General features: G+C 45.1%; 1 long non-coding RNA gene across 2 annotated transcripts; it reads left to right on the top strand.

Moving 5' to 3' along the window:
- Positions 1 to 2505: 2505 nt before the first annotated feature.
- On the top strand, positions 2506 to 12238 carry LOC135181568 (uncharacterized). 2 transcript variants are annotated; one of them, XR_010304925.1, is made up of 3 exons: positions 2506 to 2860; positions 7780 to 7910; positions 11356 to 12238. It is a non-coding gene; the product is annotated as an uncharacterized LOC135181568 (long non-coding RNA). The 2 variants fall into 2 exon arrangements; XR_010304924.1 differs by having other exon boundaries at positions 11024 to 12238.
- The last annotated feature ends 3852 nt before the right edge of the window (positions 12239 to 16090 follow it).

Genomic DNA, 16090 nt, shown 5'->3' with positions numbered 1-16090 from the left:
GACATGATCTGCTGGAAAGCAGTCCTGTGGAGAGGGACCTGGAGGTCCTGGTGGATAGCAAGTTAACCATGGCACAGCAAAGTGCCCTTGTGGCCAAGAAGGCCAGTGGGATCTTGGGGTGTATTAGGAAGAGTGTGTCCAGCAGATCAAGGGAGATTCTTCTCCCCCTCTACTCTGCCCTGGTGAGACTTCATCTTGAATCCTGTGAGCAGAATTGACAGAACTAAATAGTCTGAGAAAATAAGGAGAGTAGGCTAACTGAACAGACTTAGGTCATTATGATAAGGAGGCACAGCTGCAGAGGGGTGGCCTTAGGAGGCTGGCAGAGAAGCTGCTGTCTGTAGCTGAGCTTTGAGGAGGGCAGGCTGGTCAGCCCTGGGAACAGGCAATGTTGTGGCTAAGCTGCTGCAAAGGGGATTAAGGGGGGTAGTTGGTCAGGCCTGCCTCTGTGCATGTGGCCAGCCCATTTCTGCCTGTGTAAGCCTATCAAAAGTACACACCCCTCTGCCAAACTCCACTCTATAGGTATCACACTTAGCTTCAGTAAATGGATTGACCATTATGCATCACACTGGTGTAAGTCCGGTGTCTCTCCCTCTCCCACGCAGCCGAGAAGAGAGGCCAGCTCGACAGACAAGGTAGTTGGTCTGCACTTTCCCAGCACCAGAAGTCCTCTCTCCAGGGCCCTAACTCCTGCCCTGCATACAGCTGACCCCTTGGGTAGAGGAAGCCCTTTCACAGAGATTACAAAGACAGAAGAGTTTCCAGCACATTCCCACACATTATTACAGGACCTATGGGCAGAGGACCATGACTTGCTGAACACCAGCTGAGGCCTTTTCACTCATGATGACCAGCCCTGTCAATGCCATTCTGTCATGGAGGGCCCATAGGCCCCAAATAGGCTTGTACATGCCTTGTCTTGCCTGGACATGTTTTTCTGCCCAAACCAGAGGTAAACACAGACAAAAGGGGCACAATAGGCCTGGTGCCATAAAGTCTGGCCTGCCCAGGGCCCCTGACTGTGTATCGTGTTTGTATAAGCCCATGTGCCCAGTTTATGGCCCACTGGGTGCAAGGCCCATGTGATTCCCATATTTGGAAGGTCCAGGCTTGTGGATTTTGCCTATTATGGTATGTTTTGGCTAACTGCCAAGCTGATTGGTCATTGTGGTGGCCAAGGGGCCATTAATCTCGGCCCACATTTGATAAATAGAGGCACACAGGTGAACAACTTGCTTTTTGCTCTTCTTTTGCTTGTGCTTGCCTACCTGCCTGCATGCCTGCTTGCTTTGCTGCTATTTGCCTGTGCTATCTACTTTTCTCTATGGAGACAGAGTCTCCCATGGCTCCCAGCCAGCTGTGCACACCTGCACGCCACTGTGGTGAGCTACCAGGACTAGATCCTGTATTGCCTGCCTCTGTGGAGCTCAGTCTCCCGTGCAGCCGTGCACCCTATTGCACGCCTGCTGCCTTCTTGTTGCCTGGTGAGCTCCACTGCTGTGAGTTGCCAGGAGCAGACCCTGGGTTGCCTGCACGCGATCGGCCTGCGTGGCCAGTGTGACACCATGCTGAGCCTGCACGGCATCCTGCCTTCTGCACCTGAGGTCCTGCCTAAGAGTCCCTGGACATATATACAGATCTTCCAGAAGAAGCCAGGAGAACAAGGTCAGAGACTGTCCTTTCCCCCTGAAGCCGGGAGGATCCCATAGCCTCAAAGTCCAGGGGCAGAGTTCCCTGAAGATTGGACACTTATATAGGCTGTGATGTAACCCCAGAGGGTGATTGATAATTAATAAGAATTTGTGAGCAAATGCTTTAATGCCTCTGTAATTTCTATTGCCTCCTGCTATTGCAGAAGGAGCTTCAGTCCTTCACTGGGCAAGCAGCATATTGACCCCAAGCGGCATTTGGCCTCGGGGAAATTCCTCTCTCTGTTTGTTTTTTCAATGTTTGTTGGTTATTAACAAGTTACTGTCTGGTGTTATTCCTAGAATGTCTTCCACAACAGTGTAAGAACAAATATTAATATTAAAATTCAGTGGTTGGGGGTGGTGAGAGTTCAGAATATTGAAATTAATAAGACTCATTTTCTACAGGGGATATATTTCAAGTGTATGGAGCAGAGGATTTGAGAGCTGACAGCTTGACTGAGACAACAGTGGCAGAGTGGCTTTCTAGTCAGGGAAAGGGAATCAGATATAGCCTTATGCTGCAAACCCCCTCACTGCACAAGGACTGGCTGCAAGTATATGTCCTGCATAGTGAAAGCAGAGGTGATGGTAGGAACAAAAGACATGAGATTTTTTATGTGGAGACAAGGAAAACTTTGCTTCTCCTGGACGCTGCCTGTGCAGTATCTCATCTAGAGAATGGCTAGGAAATGCAAAATTCTCAGATGTCCAGGGATATCTCCTGATACTCACAAGTAGGGGGAAAGTGAAGACTTTTTCGGGGGTGTATAGAAATCTTGAAAGAGCTGAAGTGCTTGAAAGGGAAGTGCCTTATTCAGTGATCAGACTCAGCTGTAACTGCATAATCAGGAACAAGTAATGGTAGGCACCTGTGAGGTTGACCCCCTTGGAATCCACTGTAGGTGCTCAGGGCTAATGACTAGCAGAGTGAGACAGGTCCAGATGCCTTGCCTCAGGACACGGTGCTAAAATATTGAAAGCCAAATAGGTGGTGGGAGCTGTTGGAGGACATGAACCAAAGGCTGTCCAGATGGAGCAGGATTCCAGGTGGGAGGAAGTTAGAGATCTGATCCTACTGATGGGAGCCAAGAGGAGATGAAGACTCCTAGAACAAGTAAAGCAAGCCCTCCAGACAAGAAAGAAAATGTGAATAATGTTCCCTCTCTGTGAGTATATGTAAGGGAAGCAAACCAGCAACACGCTGGAAGTATAAGGGTGAATATTTCTAATGTGGCAAAAACTGCTTTTGATCTCTCCTGTTGAGCATGCAGTTGTTGATTGTACATGTATGTATGCTTGTATGAGTGATATTTATCCCATTGCCGCTTCAACACAAACTTTACTTTATTTGGTGAACATGAAAAAGCGACTAATTATCCCAGCCTGGGTATGCTGTTGTGACCCAAGCAGAAGGCGGCAGCCTGCTCATGCGCCGCTTGCCCACCAGAGGGCAGCATTGCCCCAGCGATGAGTGCTGCCTCTGCCTGCCTGGCTGCTGCCTGTGGCTCCTGCGGCTCCGCCGTGCTGATTTCACGGTATCATCACCAGGGTTGGAAGAGACCTCACAGATCATCAAGTCCAACCCTTTACCACAGAGCTCAAGGCCAGACCATGGCACCAAGTGCCACGTCCAACCCTGCCTTGAACAGCTCCAGGGACGGCGACTCCACCACCTCCCCGGGCAGCCCATTCCAGTGTCCAATGACTCTCTCAGTGAAGAACTTTCTCCTCACCTCCAGCCTAAATCTCCCCTGGCGCAGCCTGAGGCTGTGTCCTCTCGTTCTGGTGCTGGCCACCTGAGAGAAGAGAGCAACCTCCTCCTGGCCACAACCACCCCTCAGGTAGTTGTAGACAGCAATAAGGTCACCCCTGAGCCTCCTCTTCTCCAGGCTAACCAATCCCAGCTCCCTCAGCCTCTCCTCGTAGGGCTGTGCTCAAGGCCTCTCCCCAGCCTCATCGCCCTTCTCTGGACACGCTCAAGCATCTCAATGTCCCTCCTAAACTGGGGGGCCCAGAACTGAACACAGTACTCAAGGTGTGGTCTAAGCAGTGCGGAGTACAGGGGCAGAATGACCTCCCTGCTCCTGCTGACCACACCATTCCTGATGCAGGCCAGGATGCCACTGGCTCTCTTGGCCACCTGGGCACACTGCTGGCTCATGTTCAGGTGGGTATCAATCAGCACCCCCAGATCCCTCTCTGTCTGGCTGCTCTCCAGCCACTCTGACCCCAGCCTGTATCTCTGCATGGGGTTGCTGTGGCCAAAGTGCAGCACCCTGCACTTGGAGCTATTGAATGCCATCCCATTGGACTCTGCCCATCTGTCCAGGTGGTCAAGGTCCCGCTGCAGAGCCCTTCTGCCCTCCAACCCAGTCACATCTGCCCCCAGCTTGGTGTCATCTGCAAACTTGCTGATGACTGACTCCATGACCAAGAGACAATGGGGCTGCTGCGGGGGAAGGGGGGGGAGAAATGACCATGTGCACCGTCGACTTTCTCAATACAGTCTGGGCATGACAACATTACAAAGAATATTCTATTAAGATTACTCAGTGGAAGAAGAAACAACATAGCTAGAACGAAAAGCTCTCAGGAAGATTCAAGTGTAAAAGCAAAGTTACTCATGAAGATTAGAGCTTCTTTACTTATCTGATCACCCACAGCATGAGAAAATTAGAGTTCACTATATTACATGCTTTCTATAAGAAGACTTCAAATTTTTAGGCTGGCAAGCAGTGGGCTGTACTAATTTCAGTGTCCAATGAGCCTGACCATCAGAGATGCAAATGTAATTGAGCCCAGCTGAGGCCTGAGCCTCTGATGCTGGCATCATATGCTGTCTCCAGTTAAGGTTCCTGATGAAGGAATGCAAGAACAGGAAGCTCCACTTGAAAGGCTGGCCAGAAGTAAATATGGGATCAAGGTTATCAAGTCCACCATGCCTACTAAACCATGTCCCCAAAATATCTCAGGTCATGTAGTATATAGTCAAAGTGGAGTCTGAACTGGACCTTATTTAATCTGGCTGCTGATCCCACATGCTGTGAACCAGCAAAGTTACATTTCCCAAGAAGCCAGTGAAGTATGTTCAGTGCACAGTCAATATTTCCTTTACAACCCATGTTTCCCTCTCCTCCGGGGGCTGAAATGTCAGGCAGAATTGATTTTTTGCTGTGGAGAACAAAGAAAGATCTGTCTCCTAGGGCAAGATCAGTTCCTTTGAAGCAGCCTCACTACAATCAGAGGGTGGTCAGCCTGAAAGGATGTATATCTGCTTGTCTGAGGCATGGCCTGCTGGTGAAACATGCACTGGAGTCTAGTTACTACAGTCAGAAGCAACAACAAAAAAAGACCCAAGAGGGACCCGGAGGGCACTAGTGGGCACTTAACAATCTGGACTGGCTTTACCTGGTCCCTTCCACCCACACCATGGACTTGGCAGCCAGTTTCAAGCTAGCCCAGGGCTCTAAGATTGCTTCTGCACTGGCTTCTTGATGGCCTTGTCTCTTGGCTAGACCACCTTGGTGCCATATTGCAGCCCTGGTTCTGGCCCCATCTGGTACTAGCTTGCCCCTTGCAGTGTCATGATTGGACCCTCTTAACAGCCCTACATCCCATGATTAGCTCTTTGGGGCTGCATGCCTCAGTGAAGGACCAGACTGTACAGACCCACTCTTGATGCCCCATCCCCACTTCTGTGGCAGCCCTGCATGGCAACCTGGCAGAGTGCTGTTTCTGGCTAGCCTGTCCTCCACTAACGTCTGCATGCTATGTCTCTCTGCTGGCTTGTTTGGGCTTCTCTGCTTTCATTTCTCTGTTGTTTTGTGTGTTGTGTTTGTTTGTTTGCTTGTTTTTTCACCTTTGAAATCTCTGCACTAATTATACCTGCTTCTGAAATGTGACCTTTCTGCCAGAGGGGTAGGGAAGGGACAAAAATAATGTTGTTGTCCTCTTCTTGTGTGTGGACCTGAGTGCTATTTAGGAATTGTCCCTATTCCAAAGTGACACATTCATTTTTGGGTTCTGTGGTCCTTAGTACAACCCAGTGATTGGTCAGGCTGTTGTGTTTTAGAAGAGAGGTAGTACTGTGGTTGTTCTGTCTTACCTTGTAGTGGCACTTCCTTAGGAAATGCCCTGGTACATCAGGACCAGTGGGTTCATTAATCAGGTCAGCAGCATGGTAGCAGAGAATTGGGGAAAAAACCAGATGTGCTCATGAGTGTGGTGTTTCAGGGGCAGACCCATTTTTATCTGCTGGAGGATAGAGGCATTACACATCAAAGTGAACTGTCATGTACTGGGTGCTGTAGTCACCTCCCCACTATTAAGTACCACACATTGCCAGTTCATTTCTCACAGACAGTTCTTTAAGGCTCGTTCTTAATTTGGGTTAGGTTTGAAATGGCATCCTGAAGCAAGAAAACATGACAGTCCTGGCTCTTTGACCCACTCAGCTCTTCTTGGTAGCCCCTGGAGTGTTCCTCCTTTTGACACTTCTTGTCACCTCCAGCATCTGATTAATTCAGTCTGGTTTGCTGGATATATTTTGTGGTAGTGAAAAAGAAAAAAAAATATATGGCAGCAGGAGAATTCCACACTCCAAACCAGAAAAAAAAATGAATGCATTATTTGAGATGATACTTTCATAGTAATGAAAAAAAGAATTCCAGAAAACTGTTCTCTCTGCATCAGCACAGACTAAGTGCAAAGTGTATAATTTGTCTAGGTGTATTCTAAAGCTATTGAGGGGAGTGGGTGGGCAAGCATACAGAGCTTTGATGTGCTTGTTTCGGTGTAGGGAGAGTTGTGCCACTCTGAATCCTTCCTGAGCACTTCAGGTACATTTCAGAATCATGTGCTGCCAGTCACAGGCTTTGCTCCAGGTGCTTTTCAGGGTGATTTATGCATACTGAGTGCTGTGCATCCCAGAGCACTTTAAAGATTTGCCATTACTTAATCACATCACACCATCAGTCGTCAGCTGTACAGGGCTTGACTTAGAGTGCATTTGCAGTGCATCAAAGAAACCCAGAAGTTCAACACAGCCAGCTCTGCTAGAGGAAGATGCTATGGATTTGGTTTTCCTGCTGGGCTGAGACAGACATTAGCTGTGCTGCCCAGTGGTACACTGTAGTATGCTTAGCTTTGATTACATGCACCTGTGCAGGACAGATAGCATTAGACAATGTTCCCCAGCAGAAAAGTGAGTGAAATGTGGTAACTCATGTTAAAGGCCAAAACTGGCAGAAAAATGGAGATTTCCCCTTTGTTAAAATGTGGGCAGTGTAAGCCTTGTCTCACACATGTGCAGTCCCATTGTGACAGCTGGGATGATTCCCGAGATACTGAGGTACAGGGAGAAGCGAACGGGACCTGCATTAGGTGTGCACACAAGTTGATTGGTTTCTATGGGCAGCAGACCAGTGCAGGGAATGCTCAGACTCTTCTGAGTTTTTTTTTACCTTTCTAATAAGATGCAAAACCTGCTTAGAGTTCTTGTGTCTGGGATATCCCATTGACTGCCTTCCATGGAGATAGTCGATGAAGGAGGGACTTCTACTACAGCTTTAGAGGGACAATGAGGAAGAAGGATTAAGAAAGTCTTTTCCCTCTGCTAATCTGTGATGTGATCACCAAAGACTCTTAGACTTAAAGGTTTGGGTTTTTTTCCAGCAAAGAAATACAGGAATTAAATGTGTTTTTTCTAAAACAGTCTTGAGGGAAATAAAAAGGCTTTGTGCCCAGTGACTGGACCTGTACTGTGTAAGCTACTCCAGTCTTTAAAATCTCATTCAGATAATAGTTTCAGTGTCATGACAGTGATAACTTCTCTACTGACAGGCAGTACACTAGAGCTGTAGCTCAGTTTTAACTGCTGGTATTGGGAATTCCTGCTGAGATCCTCCGGTCATACCCCAGGCTATGTCTCTACATTTTCTTGCCATTTGACTGATGTGCTGCCCTCCTGCCACTGTTATGACTGTAAGGATGGAGAACTTTCACTCTTGAAAGAGCTGAGACCTTTTGCAAAGCCCATTAGAACTGATGCATCTTTTCTTTCTTCTTATTTTTGTAATTTCATTAGGCTTGGCTCAAGCTCTCAGCAACATTGCTCTTGGTCAGTGTGAAACTGGAAGCCACCCTGGGTAAACAAGCCGTGCCAATATTCTACAGGCTAATCATAACTGCTTGAAGGACAAAATAAAATGTGAGATGGTGAGTAAAAAAAAAATAGAGCAAACATTCTTTTAAAAACCTTTATCTAAAATTATCCAAGCTACTGCAGGCTCAGCTTGACTTTGGTGAAGCAGATGTCTAGTTTTACATGTGTATGTGGACTTTGCAATAAAATTCAGGAGTGAGTGCCAAATTTCGGCACTGAGAGAGGCTTTTGGCTTGTGGCAGAACCCAACTCAGCTTGATGCATAGACAAGGTAGCTGCCAAGAGCACAAGTCACCCTATGGTCTCCTGGAGAGCCAAGTGTGATGCTAAGGAAGAGCGGGAAGTGACAGTAGAGCTGCTTGGCAAAGAGACAAGTAACCCTTCACAGCTGCAGATCTTGCCCCCACTCCTTCCAGTTCCTCTGACTTTCCATCCCACTATTCCCTTGCCCCTTACAGTGTCCCTTGATGCCATGGAACAAGCTGCCCAGCCCCATCTTTGAGGTGATGGAGTTGGACATTGCCTATGGTTCTGAGGGGTCTGGAGCTGCTGCAGATGGAAACAGGCAGCCTTCTGACTCAGCTGTAGTGACTTCAGTGACTCTGCTTTGGCATGCTCTTCTCAGGGGTCACAAGTCTGCTTCTAAATTAGTTTGAAACTTGGGCTAAATGTACTGAAAATAAAGCAAAGTCATTAGAAGCTATGTGCCATTTCCTGAAAGCAGCTGGTCCTTGTCTCCTTCAGAAACAGGATGCCAAAGCAGCAGCGTGACTTTGCATAGCCATTCCTGTGTTGCTGGTGAGCTGTAGAACATTGTGAGCACACTGAATCTGAGAGAAAATGCCAAAAATTTGGCAATGGGGGACCACCCTGAATTGCAATGACAACTTTAAATAAAACCTTGGCTTTCTGAAGCTGCTTGGCTGCTGTCTAGTATGCTATTCTTTCAGTAAAGAAAGTGTTCCCAATGTCCTCCAGCCATCAAGTATGTGTTGCATTCTTATGAAGAGGTCTTTTAAAATCTGCAGTATGCTGAGTGGGAGAAACTCATGGTCATGAAAGAGCATGTAGTATTACCATTTGGGAAATGGATTCATTAGCATGCCAGTGAGTGATGGAATTTTGCTGGTAATAAATTAAGGTATCATTAACCGGCCCAGCCTTTTTCTGAATCATTGTGCTCTTATTTGGGAGGTTTATCAGATTTGGTTTTCAGAAGTGGGGAAAATAATTCTCCTGTGTTTGCAGAGGTGGAATCACGCTTATTGCATGTAGTGGCTATTTCCAAGTTGCTCTAGTCTTCACCACAACTTCTGTAAACTAAGCTACTGTGGCATTTTAGAGTCTGCAGAACCAGAGTCAGTCCTAGTGAAATGAGCTGCTACTTTGCAGGAGACAACAAAGCTATGCTAAGCCTGACATTGCTTCTCTGTCTGTGGACCAATTGTTTTGGGGGCTGCTGTGCTACTGAGCCAGAGCAGCATATAGGAAACATTCCTTCTTCTCCTCGTACAGAAGGGTGCAATTGCCACCGTACTCTCCTAGTAGGCAGAGCTCTCCACATTTAACCTTTGCAGGTTAGAACGTTATGAAATGTAATAAGGGAAAGTCAGAGTTACAGTTCCTGCCCTCGCTCCTGCAGGCATCTGCAGGAAATTGAACACAGGGAAGCAGTTATAAAAGAAGCAGAAGAAAGAGAGATCTGGGTGATAGAAGGATGAAATACTGACACCAGTGTGGCTTTAGGGGAAATTGTCTTTGTTAAAAGGTACCTCTTCCCTTTACCTGGACTGTTGTTTAGATGCTGATGACCTTGGTATGTATGAAAGAGTAGCTGCTGTGAGAACCATGAGGAAGGAGAAGAGTACTGACGAGGCTCTGTTTTTCTTCTGTGTTGCTCAGTGATCACAGTTTTGGGAATATGGTTGCTACCTAGGTTGGGACCCAAATAAAGTAGACTTACATTTTTATACATCCTCAATATGTGACTCAGCTACTCAGCCACCTTTTGAACCTTTCCTTGTCTGAGTATTTGAAACACTATAGCTGCAATAGAGTGATACCTTTTCTTTTAAATTATCTTCACATTTTCTAGGCAAGAGTGTAAGGGTTTTCAAGCAGAAGCTTCTTAGCTGTGCCTGACATACAACTGCAAGACTATTTTATTTATCCCATGTTTTAATTCATGACATCCTTTCCAAAGTTGTTGTTTTCATTTGGCTGTGTGTTTCCTACTGTCTCTTCAGGCTCCCAGGACATAAAGTGTTCTTATGAAATCTGTGTAGGTTCCCTTGCTGGCAGTGGTTGAGAGATAAAGTAGTTCACAAATTCTCTGACTGACCCATTAGTTGCTGCATGGGTTTTATTTCACAGCCTTTAACTGACATCTATGTCTTCCCTTTGTTGCTTGTTTTGCAATGGATTCTCTCAAGCTGTCAGTCTGGAAGGCTGCCCAAAAGGCTGACATACATGGAACTGACCTTCTGTTGGTTCACATAGCTGGGGCAACGTGTCCATAATGACTTTGACTTTCCTGAAGCTGGGCATTGGGCAAGCAGATATGTGTCAGTATATTCAACTTGTTCAGGTATCTGGACTAGTATTTTCAGAAAGAAACTGTAAGCAGGAGTTATTGTGATGCTGGTCCACTGCAACCACAAATGTTATGAAAGCAATGCTGACAAACTGAGAGAGAATGCAGAGAAGAACAGTAAGAATAATAAAAGCTTTCATAATTAAAACCAGTAGACTTGAAGCAGAGAGAGTTGGGAGTTTTTCTCTATTGATAAGAAGGCAGAAACAAAGCATAGATTTTTTTTTTTTAAGATAAACACATATAAAGGAAAGTTATACAAAATAGATTGGCTCAATTTAATGCTAACTTTACAAGCCTTCAGCTGACCATGTGGTGTTAAGAGGAAAAAAAAACCCACATTGCCTCTCTTTAAGCATGAAGTGAGCAGGCTAATGCCTTTGAGGTCTTAAAATGTTAGAAGCCAAGTGATCCCTAGAGAGGGAGAGCTGAAGCTTCTGAATGTTTTATGTGCTGGACCAGTCTCATAGAGCAATGTATCTTACTGAAAGGGCAAGTGGTAACCAGTTTGACAAGCACAGAGATGAACATTGAGAGTTGGGTGATGCACACACTGCTTTCCTCTCTTTTCAGGTAGCTTGGTACCTACACATTCAGCTCCTGCATGCTTCCCTGCATAAAATCAGAGCTTCACTGTCTTAGGAAAATGATAGAGATGGAGCAGCTTGGCCATCCAGCATTGAAGGCTGGTCTCCATGGGGCTTTTGAAGTCTTTTGAAGGACTTCACTTCAAAAACGTTACTGTAGATTCACTTCTTGAATCATAGATGTCCTAAAAGATGTGTCTCAATTCTTACTGATGCTTCTACACACCTAGCTTCCTGCTATTTTTCTGCTGTGGACACTAAGACCTTACTTGTGCTTCTAAAGCAGTGTTTTTCTTCTCTATTGGATTCATCTTCTAGGACTAGGCAATCTGGAAGTCTTTTGGACCCGTCTGAACTTCTTGCTGCCTATTCCAAGACATCATTAACAAAGGAGAGATGTTTGTTATTTGCAGTCTTTTGAGATACATCTTCAACATTTAGAAGTAAAGCTAACTAGCTGGCAGCTTTTTGGAAATGCTGTCCTGCAGGAACTTGGGTTTATTATTATATTTCAGTAAAATGTGGTGAAAGCAGTACTTTGGCTGGAGCAGGAAAAAAAGTGACTTGTACATGTGTCATTGTGCACATATGGTTTTCCTGACTGCATAACTAAAAAAAAGAATGAGACCCAACACTGGACACAGAGACAGTCTGCTGAGTAAGGTGGTGAAGTCACCATCATTGGAAATACTCATCAGTAAGATTTGGTCTGGGTTTAATACAGGTAAATGTGTTCCACGAGGATGTAGAATAAAGAACTGTAGAGAGGTTTTCCTTTCGCTCTAACACTTCTGTGGAAGTCTTTCTGGAAAGTGAATTAGATGGCAAACAGCACCATGTGCTTATGGTGTCACTGAAAATAGCAGAGGGTATTTGGTTTCTCTGAGAAACTATGTGGTGAGCTATGTGCACTGGAACTGCAGGGTTATGGAGGACAGCATTTGCTCATCCCAATGAGTCGCAAGACATCTTTATGTTGACAGAAATGTTCCTTATATCCATAGCCTATATGATGTGTACTGAATAGCTGTCTCTCTCAGAAGTCAGAGAGGTCTCTCAGAAGTCAGAGCTGTCTGTTCATAAATGTTTTCCAGTAGAGGAAGGAGAAAGTCTGGGTTGTCTGACTCACATCAGTCTCCTCATGACAAATAAAGTGCAGAGAAAATCCTGTGGACTTGGTGACTCTTACACTAATGCAGTGTGAATGGAAAGGACTTCAATGTCAGGCTAGCTGTTTTGCATATTTATCCATAGAAGCCTGATAGAGGCTTCAGTTATCAGTGTCACTCCCTCTTCTGGATGAGTCTGACCTTTGTGTGGTGATGCTTCCCCTCCTCAAATCTTCAAATGGATCAAATAGGCAAAACATTGCAAATTGTGTCGCCAGATATCGTGCATTGATAACTTCCCTTCTGAAGCTGCAGCTGCTCCTTATGTGGAAATGTGATATATACTGTTAAGCCATGCTGAATCTGATGTAACAAGGGGACGTTCTTTTCAGACTGCTAGAAGCATAGAAACGGCCTACTCTGAGCAACAGAAGGAAATGTACTAAAATCTAGGAATACCTCTTCTGACAGGCAAAAAAGGTCCTTCTCCAAAACATCCCTCCCCACGGCTTTCCCCTTCATCACAGGTGTGAGTACAAAGTGCGCTGTAACAGATGGAAGGGTTGTTGCTGATGTCAGTAGATCTCACTCTGTACCTCTCTGACATATACAAGCAGCTTTCCAGATAATTGCTCTGTAATTGCCCCAAACCCAGGGTTTTATGAAACTGTAAGATCACTTTCATCATGGAATCTGGGGCCTCATATGATTCATGCTGGTGCATCAAATTTTCCACAGTTTCTTCACCCAGCTCCCCTGGTGGGATTAGACACCTGAGATACAGAAAAAAAGCTGTTTATTAGGGCAGAAAGATCTTGATTCTGTGGACAGAAACACCCTTGAGAGACGTTCCTCATGCCTCTTTTAAACCTCTGTGCACATCAACAGGTTGAGGAGTTTGAGGACACAGAGGTATCAAGTGTATTCATCAGCTGTTGGGGACTCAAACTTCTGAGTGGTAGTGGTATTGGCTGCGACCCTTGAATGGCAGTCAAGAATACATGAACCTGGCAATACAATTTTTAAAAGGCACTGGGGAGTATCTGCAACTGGAATGCTGTCAATGGCTTTTGGACCCTCTTTCAAATCTATAAAAAGATGGAATTTTGGCTTGGATCTGAAAGAATTAAATGTGTTTAGAAAAGTTGATTTAGTTAGAGACTGGAATACTATAAAATAAGAGAAATGTCTGGTTAATTGTTGAAATCAGAGTGGTGCCCAACTTGGAGGATTAATGAAATACTCTCCTGTTTTGGTAGATTGAAGTAGACAGAGAGCTCTTGGTTCTTCTTTTAGCCTGGGGATAGAAGTTTGAATAGCTTTGTCTTGTTGGAATGTGCTGTGCATCCTTAGGGATAAAATAGAAGTGAACAGAGGAAAGGGAACAGCACTGAAAAAATAACGTAGTGTGGCATGCTGTGTGGTGTACATAATCAAAGGCTTATATATAATGTGTGAACTCTGGCCATTAAAAAGTGATGTTGCAGTGGTGTGCTCACTCGACTCATGCTGCTGGCATGTTTATCCCTAATGCGTTTGAGTGGTTCTGTAATTTTAATGCTAATAGACCATTCCTGTGGTTTGCTTTACTATATGGAACTTGGACAGTGCTTTCTAAGTCATTTTGGCATCTCTTCCAGTTGGATGAGAGAATTGGTGGAAGGCTAAACCCCTAAACATAAAATGCCAGCCAGAGAACAAAATGGGGCTAAATGTTAAAGTCAATGTACTGTAGCTATAGGGTTAATACTATTACTAGGGATAATGAATCCTCGATGCTGTTCAGTTTGAATTCCTATTTTTGAGCACCAAAGTGCTTGGATCAAAGTTGTAAACTGTAGGCATTAAATAGAAGGACCTTGAAACAGAATATCCTGAATTGACTCATCCGTGTCTATGTAGAAAGACGAGATAATATATATATAGCTGCTGGAGCTATTTGCATATGTGTATGAAGGGCTTTATTTAGCATTACCAGGAGAGAGTTTTTTGAAGTTAACTTTTAGAGCTGGCAAAGGATGGAGCACTTTGGCTCTAGTTCAGGAAAGCATAACATTCAACAAGAGGATTTATCTGTATCCTTAAAGCTGAGCATATCTTTAAGTGTCCTGTTGGCGTGTGGCCTGCTTGCATAGCACCTTGCAGCAGAACCAACTTTCTAATGGTGGAATGGGCAGAGATGTTTTAACTGATATTATTGTAACCACTGCCTGGAAATAAATGTTGTGCATTGGCACTAACCTCCCTCCCTGTCATCTTCTTCTTCAAGGCCTGATGTGGAAACTTCCCAAACTGATTTGGGAAGAGTCCTTGTAAGACTGAACCTTGTATCTTGTAGTTTCTTGACAAAGCTCTTGTTGACTTCATTGGGGTAGGGTTTGGTGGATGGAGTCTATTGGGAAAGAGATATCTATCCAATGAAAAGAAAATTGCTTTGGTGGGTGTAGCACTCTGTCAGCAGTTCAGCAAGCACATCTTTGTTCTAGTGGTAGTCCACTTTGTGGGCTCTGGGATGGTGTACTCCTACACAGCTGGATCTCGAAGGCTGCAGTGAGCAACTGGGCGCAGGGAACTGCCCACCTATCTGCAACCAGGTGCTACAGCAAGGCACAGCTTTGGGCCATACTCCTCATCTGTCTCTGCTTTCCCCATGCAGTGCCACACCACTCATCCACAGGCAGATAAGGTAAGACTAGGACTTGGGTCTGCTGTGGCAGGTCTTTTACTAGTAAACTAAAAACTATGCAAAACTTTCCCAGCAGCAGGCAGTTACGTGCTGGGTCCTGTGGTCTTGTGAAGCTGACGCCAAAAATCCACCATTCCTCTTATGGCTAAACAAGCATAAGCTGCAGTGGGATTTTTTTGTCTTGTTCTTTTAGCCTAGTGGGAGTTTGCTTTCTTTGGTATAACACAACTGCTGTCTTCTCTGCAGTATGTTATGCCTGGCAAGAGTGCAAATGAGGGAACCGAGGCTTGGAGCACCTTCTATCTTCACAGTGGGGAGGGTGAATTGCTGCTAAAAGGAAAAGTTTTAGTCATTATTAGTGCAACTTTGTCAGCTAGAGTCAACCACAACTTGTTCTCTTATCCACATACATGTGGAAATACTCTGTCTTCTGAAGACACTTTTGCATTATGTGTTTGTAACCCTGCACAAGTACTAATAACTCAACTAGGAACTCAAAAAGACTCTTTAGAAAGATGGTGTATGTTTTAATCTGACTTTCTTACTTTCCCATTTGGGTGTTAAATAGAAAACTAATGTGCTCTCACACTGAAAATCCAAGCTTTGATGTGTGTGGTCCCTGGGGCAGAGTATGGATTTGAGAGAGGAAAATGGTTTCAACCAATTTGCTCTTTGATTTCGGACAGCTCCTTTGCTTCTCAGTCTCTTTGCAGATAATTAGTTGGTGATGTTTCTTGGTACCCATAGCATTTATGGTTGGGGTTGGGGTTAGGGTCAAATGCCATAAGTCAAACCTCCAAGGTCACAGTTTGGGTCAAATTACAGGTAATTGATAAGACATTAAAAGCCACAGGTTGAGGTCAAAGGTCATAGGCTAAGGTCACTTGCCAGGTGTCAAAGCAGGGTTTGGGCCTCAGGAGTCAGGTTCATGGCCTGTGGTCAGGTGTCGCGGGTTGGCATCAAAGGTCATTGCTGGAAATTTGGGGTCAGCTGTTGGGCCAAATTTCACATACCATGGTCACGGATCACAAGTTGGGGTCAATTGTCAGAGTTCCAAGTCACTGATCAGGAGTCAGGGTGTTTTTGCCTTTAGGCAAGCACTGAAACACGCATTCTGATGTCTTTTCTGCCTGCCAGAACAGTGATTGTTTTGTACAAAAAGTAGCTTAGCCTAGCCAGTCATGTTGTACTTCAACCAAAACTGTTGTGTTACTAGATTAGACTCGAGTGTTTTCATACAGATAAGAATTTGGAGTAG

Source organism: Pogoniulus pusillus, chromosome 15 (assembly GCF_015220805.1).
Source record: "Pogoniulus pusillus isolate bPogPus1 chromosome 15, bPogPus1.pri, whole genome shotgun sequence".
In the NCBI taxonomy this organism is placed as follows: domain Eukaryota; kingdom Metazoa; phylum Chordata; class Aves; order Piciformes; family Lybiidae; genus Pogoniulus; species Pogoniulus pusillus.
This window is presented reverse-complemented; position numbering and strand designations above follow the sequence as displayed.